Here is a 12,412-nt window from a genome sequence, read left to right on the forward strand (position 1 = left end):
ATTGTTTTGTAATCACATTTGGATTACGAGGTGCAGTTGTGATCAGACAAGTGACTGAATAAAAGGCCCTTCCTGCCTTAGCAGATCTGCACCCTTTGTGAATTCAGGGTAAAATCTGCTTACTTTTTTTGATAAAAGATGTGATTTTCCTACTTTTTATTCCTGTTAGCATCCCCAAGCCCACCCAGCCATGGGAGAATGTTGGGAGTTTTCTGGCTCCTGCATTGTTATCAGTACAGTTGATAATTGCATTGTTCACTTCTAATGTGGCTACCTCTTGCCATTTTATTTTGAGTCTCCCAATATTGGTTTTCATAAATCCCCAGTTTCTGAAGTCCTGTGATTGTGAGAATTTCAGCTTTCATTTAAAATAGTCAGTTTCTAGCCCTCATAGATGCAGAGAAAAGCTTGAAAATGTGACCCTGAAAAAATAATGAACTAGAAGGCACATCATAAGAACACCACATTTATTATTTTTAAAAAAAATCTTATGAACTTAAGTCAATGTCATGATTTTGGGGGACCTGATTCATTATTTTTTGTAGCAATAATGAGTGAGGATGCCCAAGCCAGGTGCAGTACTGCTCAGTTCTCAAACCAGAGTGAGTTTACAAGGCTGCCGTAACAACATAAGAACGGCCATACTGGGCCACATCAATGGTCCATTTAGGCCAGTAACCTGCCTTCCAACTGTGGCCGGTGCTTCAGAGGGACCGAATAGAACAAGCCCATTTATTGACTGATCCATTCCCTATTGTCTAGTCCCAGCTTCTGACAGCCAGAGGTTTAGAGTCACCCAGAACATGAAGTTGCATCCCTGAGCATCTCAGCTAATAGTTACGGATGAACCTATCCTCAGTGAACTTATCCAATTCTTTTTTAAATCCAGTTATACTTTTGGCCTTCACAACATCCCCTGGCAATGAGTTCCACAGGTTGACTCCATTGTGCAAAGAAGGACTTCCTTATGTTTGTTTTAAACCTTCAGCCTACTAATTTCATTGGATGACCTCTGGTTCATGTTTTATGGGAAGGAGTCCATAACATTTCCTTATTCATTTCCTCCACCCCAGTCCATTATATTACAGACCTCCTTAAATCATCTCTTTTCTAAGATGACCAGTCCAAGTCTTTCTAATCTCTCTCGGGGGCAAGCTGTTCTATACCCCTAATTATTTTTGTTGCCTTTCGCTGTACTTTTTCAAATTCTAATCTATCTTTTTTCCTACGAGTTGGCCAGAATTGCATCAAGGTCTGGGCTTACCACATATTTATATCGTGGCGTTATGATATTTGGGCAGTTAGAAAAAAAAATCTCACTTGTAAAATAAGCAAACTTGATTGGGAAGTCAGTGAGACACAAGCGTGGAATGCCACGGTGCCATTTTCACAGTCACTTTTCAAACTATAATCACACTTTAAATGACATTTAATTGGGACCAGATTGGTTAATGTCATGCAGCATAAATATTTATATTGTGCTTCATTATTTTTCTGTTTATTTTACAACAATTATTGTCACAATGGTGTCAAAACATGTAACCATCATTTAAAGCCAGCTCTTGAGATAGTGTACTGATCTTTTTCTTTTTGCCTAGTTTTATTGCATAAGACCATACCATCTACATCACAGGCTACATCTGTCATGTGCAGTATTTTAAAAGAACACTTTCATGTTGTGTCACTTCTTAAAAAAAGAACAGTTCTCCCTTACTCCATTTCTGATAGTAACTTTGATTATTTAATTTCACAAAAAAAAAGGGTCTAATTTACTATTCACCATTTGTGATATTTACCTTTTTCAAAGTTCTTTTTGACTTCTTCATAGTTAGAAGTCCAAATCCCACTGAAAAATTCAATGAGAGTTGGACACTGAATGCCTCTGTCCCTTTGAAAAACTCCAGTCTTCATGCATTTCAGTCTGTCTGAGCAATGAAAAGAGAGTGGTTTGTTTCATTTTCTAATTCACATGTACTGGCAAATTCCTTGGGGTTTGGATAAAACAGTATGGGGGATATTTTAAATCCAAACAACAAAAAACCCAAGCCCAAACCCTTCCTGTTCCCATTATTCATTTACTCTTTCATGTCATGAGAACAATTGCAGTGTTAGAGTGTATGAAACTTGTTCTTTTTTTAATCATGTTTGTGTTTAGGGCTTTAGTAGCTGGGTCTCCTTTTAAGCAGAGCACCCACATCTTCTTACATGGGGGTCCAAAATGGCCGTTTACCAGAAGCCCAAAAGAACGTCCATAAAATAGATCAGCTTGTACTACCCCTCACCTTTGATGTGGACCAGGTTCTGCCTGTGGAGACTACAAGTCCCAGCATGCACTTCTGTATCACTGAAGTACCCAGGACCCAAAGTCTGTGCAGGCCACTGCCCAGTAATAAAGATGAAGGTCGCCATCATGTAGAATGCCATAGGACGTACTCCCACCCTCCCTGGCCCGATGGAAACCATGGGCCTGATTCTCCACTGCACTGCCCCTGCTGTCAACCTTTGACGCCCATGTACCATTCTGATTTGATAGCTTTACCTCCGTTTTCGACAGGTGTAAATCAATTCCTAGACACAGCACTGCAGAGTCAGGTTCCATCTATTTATAACGTAATTACCTGTGATACTAATAACATCTTGGCTTTATAAAAGAGAATGAATTTCTGACATCCCATTTACTTTGCACTGTTTCTGCTGTTTAATTTTTGCACTTCACTCAGCTTGAACAATGTTAGTGACTTTTCCGTGAACTCAATTCCTGGCCAGTATCACTTATAAGTCCTCGTGAAATAGCACAGTGGTAGCGTTCAGGTTCCCAACGTGCAATGGAATGGTTACATTTAGGATTTTTGTATTTTTAATTTCATGTACACTTTTCCATGAATAAATCTAGAAGCTAATTTCAGTTGACAGCGACTCTTGAAATGCAATTTAGGTTTTAGGAAGGGGCTATGAAATAAGACATCAACTTTTGTTTTTCACTGCCAAGTTGGGTCCTTTAATATATTTAACTAAGACCTTTTAGTCCTTACCCTGTTCTAGATCCTCACTGTGCTTAAGTTAAATCTTCTGTAAACTCAAGTCTCTGCACTACTTTTGAACCTGATGGTTGTTTGGTAACTATAAATCAGCACGGCCAACAGCCCTCATTGTGGTTTCAAGCAGTGTCCTGTTAAAAAGACCTTGCAATCAGACCACCCAGAACTCACTTCTAGTCACTTCATGAGTCATGCTTTGTAAGCTCAAGAAACGCAGCCTAAACAAGATGGTTTTCAGAAGATAAAAAAGAAAAGAATGTTCCCTCTGGCCTCTGAAGAAGGTGAATAAGCTGCTCATTTTGCCTTTTCTGAGAATAACCTCAGCTTGGTCTCTTGGTCGTGCTGCTTTTATTTCACCAATATTCCTTTTCTGTATTAATTTAGTTTGGTAGTGAGTTAGCCAATGCCAGCATGCCTCAATCCTAGCTCAGAGACACCAGCTTTCGGGGCAGGAGGATAGATCAGTCTTCATGTTTATTCACTTTCTTATTTCCTCAGCTAGAGCTACGCCCAAGGGTCACTTGTAGTGGTGTTTTTGTGTAAGTTGGACACCTGTTTTCTGGGAATGGGAGTGAGGTCACAGACACATTTCACATAGGTGACCAAGCAGCCCTCAAGTGGTAAACGAGCTTACTACTAACATGTTGGATTTGAACTAGCAAGTTCCTCTGGACCCCATTTCCAACCCACCAAATCTTCCATTCTCCTGTTTTCACACTGACTCTATGCTCTGTAGCAGAGCAAGCCATCAAATACTGCACTTACCCAACTGCTCAACACCAATGCCTTCTAAACCAGCTCAGTTATTTTCAAAGATTCAGACACTGACTGTCAAGCCAAAACATGCATTTGAAGCACAGCTAAGCAGTAAATCTGCCTTCCTCCCCCATGGTGAGAAGAGGCTTTCAATCAATCACATATTGAGTTCTCTCCCTAAATGCATATGACACACAGAAACCTGATGCAGGCAGCTGCAGGAGTTTAAGTGGAGAACTACCTTTCGCTCCACCTCATGCACTCCCCTATATAAATGGGAAGACAATCACCACCTGCTTTTAATAGTTGAGGGAGGTAATAGGGTTACCTAGATTTTCAGTTGTGTTAGTCTCTTCTCAATACAAGCCTAGCTTCTTTCAGGCCCTGTTGGGACAACATTGTTTTTGTCTTACCCAAGGTAAGTAAGGGGTTTTCTGTTCTTGTTTGTTCCTGAATCAGAGACCAAATGCATAGTTAAGTTTGCTTCTGCTGGAAGAAAATAATTACCTTTGTGTTTGTGTGGAAAGTGTGGTACTATGGGGAGGAATGGATGGTCTTCTAAAACCTGAGATATGTCTAAGTAGCAAATACGATGTTCTCTGACTGCTGGTGCAAGTTAAATGGATATAATGTGAATAACCAAATCTTGCCCTGAAAGTGGGTGCTAACAAAGAAACCAGACATAAGTAGAAATGAACTACAGGAGCAAAGGTCCGCTCTAAATGCCCCCAAAGTTTGGTGGCTGGCTGGATTCAGGGGTTTGGATCAGGCCCATCACTAGAAATGGTACAGTTATGCAAAGTACAGCTTCAAATAATTTGCTCCAGGCTGGTTTGGTGTAAATACTCTCTCTCTCTTCTACCCCCTCCTTTGCATTTGAGGGAGGAAGTTGATGTAAGGGCCATGTTTGCCTTGTTCAAAGCAGGTGTCGGTAACGCAGCATGTAAAATGTTAATGTCCTCTAGCACCTTGTTTACTCTGGTGTTCCTGCCCCTCAGCCTCTGGTTTCCAAGCAGTCAGCATTGAGGGGGGCAGGCTGGAACTGGCTGGATGCAGAATTGTTCATGTATTGATTTTTCTAGTGCTCTGTCCAGTCCTAGAAATGTCTCAAGTGATGGGGTTTCCCTCTTTTCTCTTGGGAGACTGTTTTGCATTCTGGTAGTCCTGACTGACAGGACAGGTCTCCTGACATTCAGCCTGTTTTCTTTTTTGTTCCATTATTTCTAGTTACATCTCCATCTTACTGCTCTTCAAAGTCTTCGGTAGATGCCCCTGCCTACATTTCAAAGGGAGCTTCACCCTTGTAAATGAGAGCAGAATTTGTCCCTCTTCACTCTTTCTTATCGAGGGTGCTTTTGAAAGGTGAGTCTGAAAGACCAGGCTATAGTGGGTTCTGTCTATTCTATGGCGGTAGAGACCCTCCTCTAATACAGAAAAATTAACCTCCAAAGCCTATCACAGACTTGGGTTGAAGTGAGATTCCTGGCTTGCAGCTAGCAGTAGCTTCTTCTGGTCAGGCTGTCACAGGTTTTTTTCCATTTCCATCTAGAACAGTTTGTTTTAGCCATTTTTGTTAGAAGATGAATGCTAGGGCCAGCAACTTTCAGGAGCCCAGGATAAAATAAGTATTTACTAAGCATAGCACAGTTCTCCAAAAGTTTTTGTGCAACTCTGATGTGATCAATCAACTTGCTACATCTAAGTTACTTTTCTCAGCATGAAGGTCTCCAGCTATTTCTTGTCCAGTGCCATGTGGGATGATTGATGTAGCATATGGAACAGTTGGGTGTAAAACAGTCTTGGATTGTACCTACCCACTTTAAAATCATTCACATTTTTCTGTAAAAGTGTGCAGGGAAATAATTATAATTTTAAGATGGAAGCTTGTTAGAAAGACTTACTCACTATTGTAAATGGCTGCCAGCAACAGGGCCCACTGAACTAAGGTTGACACAATTTAATGACAGTGTAGATGGGGAGGAAGCAGTTTGGAGCCCTTTCTGGTTTTCAAGCACTATCACAAAGTTGTACTTTGGGCCCTGCAGTCAGATCTGCCCAGGCATGAATCCCCCAGTGGGTATCTGACTGCAGAATCAGTCCTCCAATTCCAATATTGCAGTGGAAAGTCCAAATTAAAGAACAAAACTGTTTTCAGTGGAATCAAAAATATTGAATTAATATTTCTACTTGTATGAAGTTCAGCAAAAACCTGTAGGCTTTGCTTTGCAGAGTGTAGTTACTTGAGGGGATCCCTTTAAATGGAATAAAACTGCCTTTTTAAAAAAAAATCTGTTCAATATGTTGATTTTGCATCAGCCAATTGCTGCAAAGCAAATTGTTGGGGAAGAAAATGGAAGTTTTCCCCTTCAGAGGCAGTTGGAGAAGCAGACACCTGCAGTGAGAAAAACATCTGTCGTTCCTGCCTTTGATGCATGTTACTCTTTTTTGATTTGAAAATAACCTTTCCTTTTACAGCAAAGAATATAAAAAAATTAGTGCTAAGGTACCACATCAGATCTTGTACAAATCAGAGTGGTGCCATTTTTGCCACAACGCTTAAGGATCTGTCACTCTTTACGCTACAATCTCTATTTTCAGAGTTATATCTCTGCAGTAAACATTTTCTAGAGGATGAAATTTACAATACCCAATCTTGGCCCACCACACTGGATTCCTTGCCGTCTTCCCCCATGCACTTTGCCACTTTTGTATTTGAATGTAACAGAAAAACAGGGGCTATTGTTTTAAAAGCTTTATGTATGATAGCCATCCTTTTTTCCTCTCTCAAAAAATGAAACGCAGCTCATAACTTTTTATTTTGTACAAATTTAAAAAAAAAAGTAAAGCAAAATGGCATGTTATAGCTTTAGGTAGTGCCCATTAACTTATCTGGTTCCAGAACTTCAATGGGTTTTAAATAGTGGGCTTGACCCCAGCACTGATCTGCCATCATTTTTGCTCCTTTATCCTCAGCCAACGAATCATAGTAGTCCCCAGGAAGCCATTTCAATAGCTGGGGTGTGCAAGAGTCCTCTGGCTGTTCCCCCTTTGCTTTGGCCAGGACGCGTTTCCTTTGGGGTTGCAATGGGTGGTGGCATAGATCCAGCAAGGCCAGCTGTGTGTTGCTGGAGAATTTCCTAGTGCAAAGGGAATCCTTAATTAACCACTTAAGTCACCTTAAAGTCTGCTTTACGCTTCCTGGAGTGGCATGTAGCAGATGCAAGAAAGGCTGAGCGTCTGGGTCCTGCATCTGTATCTATATTTTTTAAAAAATTAAGGGGGGGGGGGGTGCGGAGAATATAAGGCTCAGGTTCTGCATGTGGATGCTGTAGTGAGGAGCTCTGTCCTTATCTGCAGGACCATGTCCCTGCTATTAAGTGGCTGGATTTGGTGACTTCAGGGTGACTCTGTGAGCACAGGGTCTATGCTAGGCCATGTGTTGGATAGATCAGAGCCTTCGTCGTCTTTTAAAGTAACTCAGTGCAGTACCCATGCACCTATACAAAAGCCACAAATAAGATAGAAAAAGAAAACATTAAGAAATTCCAAAAACATCCCTCTTCCCCTTCATTAAAAACCCCCCAGTTAAGGTTGCTAATGGCAACTACTTAGTTACTGACCTGCATTGATCAGCCTCAAATTCAAGGCCACAAACATACATGATTTTGCCTTCCATTGGTAATGGTGTGCGTAATTCCACAGAATATAGCTCTGTATTTATAGATCTGTATATCTCAAAGTCCTCCCCAAAGGAGGGCAAGTATCCCCATTTAACCAATGGGAAGATCAAGGCACGGATCACTAGAGTGACTTGCCCAAAGCCAATGGCAGAGCAGTGTCAGCTGGTGAGCCATGCAGTTCAGGAATAGTCTTTGATCTGGGTTTGCACAGCACCCGGTGCAATGGGGTCTCAGTCGGGATTTGGTAGTGTTACTAGAATATAAATATTTAACAGCAATAAAGCTAAGGCTAGAACCCCAAGATCTCCTGGCTATTTATTTCCATTACTGACTCCCCTATTCCAGAGCCTTATCTACTAGGCAGCACTGCTTCCCAGTATATGGCGCACATAACTGCTTTCTTTTTGAGAATGTTGTAAGTACAGTACTTTACCAAACATGTCCAACTACCAGTTTGACAAAATATATTAACTGATCATATGTTTTCACTTAACAGCATCCTCTCAAAGAAAACTTTTAGTACCATATATTTGAGTGACCAGTTTGTGGGTCAGAGTTAAGGTTAAATATACTTTAACCTTTAACACACACTTGACAAGAATGAGTTTATTATATAGGCAGTGTCAAATTTATAGGAGCCAGAAAATGAGTAATTATGGTTCATCGTGGGAGTTCTGTGAAAGATGGGGCTGGTGAAGACACTACTGTTACTTAGCTACCTCAATTGTTTTACTCTAAGCCGTTTTAAGGGTAGGGTGCTGAACTGTGAGTCAGGAGACGTGGGTTCAGCTCTGCAGCTGAGCAGGTGTGACTTTGAGCAAGACGCTTCCCTTCTAGTCCACTCTTTCCTCTCCTACCATTTGTCTTTTCTCGTTAGGTTGTAGGTTCTTCAGGGCAGGACTGTTTCTTACTATGGGCTTGTCTACACTTAAAATGCCTAGCATTTCACTGTAGACACTACCCATGACAACGGGACAGCTAGTGATGTCTACATGAGGACTTGGGTCAGCTTAATTACACTGCTTGGGATGTAATTTTTCACACTTGGGACTGGTGTAGTTATGCCAACCTAATTTTCTAGTATAGATCAGACTTCAAGTGTCTGTACAGCATCTGGTTTAATGTGGCTCTGATCTCGATTGTAGCTTCTAGTTGCTACTTTAATGCAAATCTTTAAAAGTAATTTTGGATTTGAAATAACCCAGGAAGAAACCTTTCTCCAGTCTCCTTTCTGGAGACTACTAGGTGCACTGAATTGCTGAGCTTATGGAAATCACACAAGAAAGCTGAGCATGCCAGTCAAATGGCTGTAATTGTTCTAATACGTCTCAGGTGGTTGCTTCATGCCATTTTATGGAGCTTGTTCAGAGCCCTCCTAACATGCTGTATGTAAGGAAAAACTGGACAGTTAAAAGTAATAAAAGATAAGAGGAGTTCAGTGTAAAGGGGAAAGGGAAAATCAAGGAGTAGCATGGAACTTCTTCATTGCTCCTTTTCTGTCCTTTCCTTTCCTTCTTTCCTGATCCCTTCTTTCATATCATAGGAGGGCTGGACCTATTTGCACCTATCTTGGCTCTTGAAAGACAGGCAAGTGTGTTATGCACCAGCCTTACTGTTGAGGTGTAAGAAATCCTCCTTCAGAGACCTATGGGTATTTAGGGGGAGATGTTCAGAGGCACAAGGGGTCAGTGAGGCTCCCAACTGGCACCCATTGACTTTCTATGGGACTTGGGTAGCTAATTGCCTTAGTGCCTTTCAAAATGCCCGCTGTAAATGATTGAAGGTAACTGCTTAGATGCCTTGTGGTATTCAGGTTCTAATTTCCATACAAGTGCCCTATGGTCTTTATGATCAGATCTAGGAAAGTGTCTCAGGGTGACACTGCAATTGATCACCATTGATCACGAAGGGTTTTTTCATACCAAGTAGTTTTATTCCTGCTTTCCTAGAATGCTTTATCATGTTGCTCTTCAATGCTTGCTGCTATGTTGGAAATTCTATTCTATTTTCCTGATTTATGACCAGGCACAAAGTAGCATCTGTATGATGTACACTGTGGGAACAACCCAAAGTTGCTCTGCAACTAAACTGGTTTACAATTATACTGAAATCTATTAAATTAAAACACATAGCACATATATTACACAATAAACCACAGCTATTTCATGGATCAAATTAAATTTTATTTGGGCAAATTGCAACCTTTCTTACAGTTGTGCCTTTGTGAAACCATTTTTTTCATAAAAGCAAGCTTTTTTGGCGAGCACTCTTGAAGTGTGCATTCCCAAAAATTGAATACACAGTTGCTTTTTTTAGATGTGGTTAATCTTCTCCCATTTAGGACAGATTCAAACACGAGAGAGTCATCTTCCTCCTATCCCATTCTTTGTTCTGCTGGAATTTCTTATTCCTTTCCATTTTTTATTAGCTTGGCTATGGAAGTCAGCAGAAAAACCTTCTCATTAAAAAGCAGAAAAGCATTTCCCGGAATTCTTGAGGAAAAATGACTCACTAAATCACTCTAACAACTGCTTTGCTCACTCTGCTGCAAAACGTAGCTCAGTGGATAATGGTGGCTCGGAAGACGAAGGTCAAAAACAAATCTCTGGGAATGTGGATGCAGATCAGCTTGAACATAGGGAGCCATAAGGCATTAGATGACAGGACTAAAAACATAGCCCAATGAAGGGGGCGGAGAACTTGTTCGCTGGTAGTGAGTCTGAAGAATGTTTACAGGCCTGAAAGAGAAATTATGGGAATGGAGACAGTCTATAAGCCAAGAATTCAGTGGTTCCTGGCCCTTCTTGTTTTTGTTTGTTGGCCATTAATTGCCTAGTGACAATCCCACACGGGATTCCCATTTACTCTGTGTGTGTGCATGCGTGCGCGGCATAGAGAAGATGCATTCCTATCACAACCTTCTGGCTTAATGCACAAATTTCAGTCTTGTAGGTAGATTCTTTCCTTAGCTCTGCTCAGAATAACTTGCTAAATGTTACTCTTTAGTGGGCAAACAGGTTTGGATAAAACAAAAATAATCCAGACAACTTTGTGAGGCTTGAAAAAATGTTACTTCATTATTTTTCCTGCCTCTCTGTTTTCCGGTTTCAGTCAGGGCCAGAGGTAGAGCCACCAAAGTTCTGTGAGAAAAGCTTTTCCCATAGTATTCTCAGCCAGGACCAAGAATACAGGATATCTCACAAGTACAGGCTTCCTTGGGTGATATCCAGCCCAATTTGTAGACCAATGAGATTCAGATGAGCCTCCAAACATTTAATTTCTTTAATGAACTGAATGGAATCTTTGCAACTCTTAAGCTCACACTTGTTAGTCATCATTGCTCTTAGATGCATTTTCAGAATTCCAGCTTGCCCCATTAATATTTGACACTGGCTCTTCACCAGGCAAAGCTAGTGTTCAGATTCTCCTACTCTCCCGTTCCATACCATGGCAAAACATTTGTATCTTCTCATTTCTCCATGTCCAGAAGAGTCACCACAAAGCAGGGCACTTGAGGGCAGTGAAAGAAGGAAGGATGGGGCTCTAGGGGAATCCTGGATGTGTGCCCACGAAGTTCCTGAAATGTCTTTAAAATTTCTGAAGACTAAATTTTTAGAAAACTAGAAAAAGGCCCAAGTTTCAAAGTTCCAATCTGGGTCTAGCATGACCCAGGGAACCTGAGTCTTGCACCTTGGGGGTACTACACTCAGAGGTGGTATCTTTCAGATAAGAGGGCTTCCTTTGTCATTGTACAACTTTATTTTGATAAAGTATTTGCTGCTTGTCTTGAACTGTAATGGAGAGTTGCAATATATGGTTAGGACACCACACTTCTCCCCAGAGGCATTTACCCAGCAATGAGAGATGAAGTGATCCTTTAGAATGCTTTTCACATTGGCTTTAGTGCACTTTGGAATGAAAAGGGATGCATTAAAATAAGAGGATTATTTTACACAGAAGAACCCTTAAATGAGGAATTGCTTTGGTTTTCTCAGTCACTGAAGTTGGCCAGGTTGCAGTCCCACCATTGTTTTCATCATACATCAAGAAAGAAGTAGCAGACACGTGTTAGAGGATTACAGAGCAATCCTCAGAAGAGATAGATGTTTGGCGCTTCGGATGTGTTTTCTTGCCTGCTGTTGCCAATACTGCACCTGTAGCACTGTTCTGGACAGCAGTACTTTCATCAGTGATGTGGCAGCTCCATTGCCAGTCATGGTTCTAAAATGTCTTTATACGAAGCACTACTGCCTTCCAGAGAATAAACACTACTTTGGGAAATGACACCACAACCAGTGTTTTGACATGGCTGTCCAGGGAATTGTGGGAATATACCATAGGCCCTGGTGTGTAGTGGGTATTTTCTGCATGCCTCTTCTAGCTATTCCTTTATGTACATGCCTGTTTGTGTACGGAGGTGTGCAATGGCCTCTACTGGTGCATGTGTGCTTAGAAGTCGCCACATCTGTGTCTCCAGATGCTGCTTGATAATAGTGCAATGTCTCTAGCCTGTAGGGCAACATTGTCACCATTACATTGAGTCTTGCTTTGAGGAGTTAATTGAAAATGATCCTAGGAGGTGGCGAGTATTAATAATAACCAGGTAACTTGTATCAGTTCTGATATTCTTCACAGGCAAAGTTTTAAATATATTTAATCTTGGTGTCAGTCCAGGTTTATTGGTAAGCATAGCTGGCTGAATGAAAAAATTGTAAATAGGTTATCCACCAATTGCAGAAAAATAATTGTAACTATTTTATCTGACAGACAGGGTTCAACCTGGTAGATCTGAGAGGAGTGGAGGCATTTATTCCTGTATCTGTGCATTATAAACTTCAGGATCAAGGCCTGAATACTCAAGACTACAAAGAAGGGGTTGGGGGGAAGATTCTCGTTGTTCCTGTTTTTACAAATGGGGAATTGACAGACTAAGTGACT

The 12,412-nt window shown here is 41.0% G+C and overlaps 1 long non-coding RNA gene across 1 annotated transcript in view; it reads left to right on the plus strand.

Moving 5' to 3' along the window:
• The first annotated feature begins 4,054 nt into the window (after positions 1 to 4,054).
• The window catches only part of LOC119862697, an 85,781-nt gene continuing 77,423 nt past the window's right edge, over positions 4,055 to 12,412 (plus strand). The window contains exons 1-2 of the long non-coding RNA XR_005295336.2: positions 4,055 to 4,212; positions 5,022 to 5,156. This is a non-coding gene — a long non-coding RNA (uncharacterized LOC119862697). The remainder of the gene's footprint in view (positions 4,213 to 5,021; positions 5,157 to 12,412) is intronic.

Source organism: Dermochelys coriacea, chromosome 10 (genome assembly GCF_009764565.3).
Source record: "Dermochelys coriacea isolate rDerCor1 chromosome 10, rDerCor1.pri.v4, whole genome shotgun sequence".
NCBI classification, from domain to species: Eukaryota; Metazoa; Chordata; order Testudines; family Dermochelyidae; genus Dermochelys; species Dermochelys coriacea.